Below are 204 nucleotides of genomic sequence, written 5' to 3' on the forward strand. Positions count from 1 at the left end.
TTTCGATATTTCAAATTCCTTTGCTTTCAGCTGCTATTCGCTATTTTCTATTCATCTAAGTCTCCTTTTTTTCTTTCTTTTTTTTTACTTATTTCCTGTTTTTTTTTATCCTTCTTTTCGTGTAAATCACCCTTTTTGCAGCACGCAGGAATGTCCTACCCGATTCCACTACGTTTGTCCCTGCAAATTATCTTCAGATCTTCA

This window comes from Euprymna scolopes, chromosome 17 (assembly GCF_053919585.1).
Source record: "Euprymna scolopes isolate OS-2025 chromosome 17, ASM5391958v1, whole genome shotgun sequence".
In the NCBI taxonomy this organism is placed as follows: Eukaryota; Metazoa; Mollusca; class Cephalopoda; order Sepiida; family Sepiolidae; genus Euprymna; species Euprymna scolopes.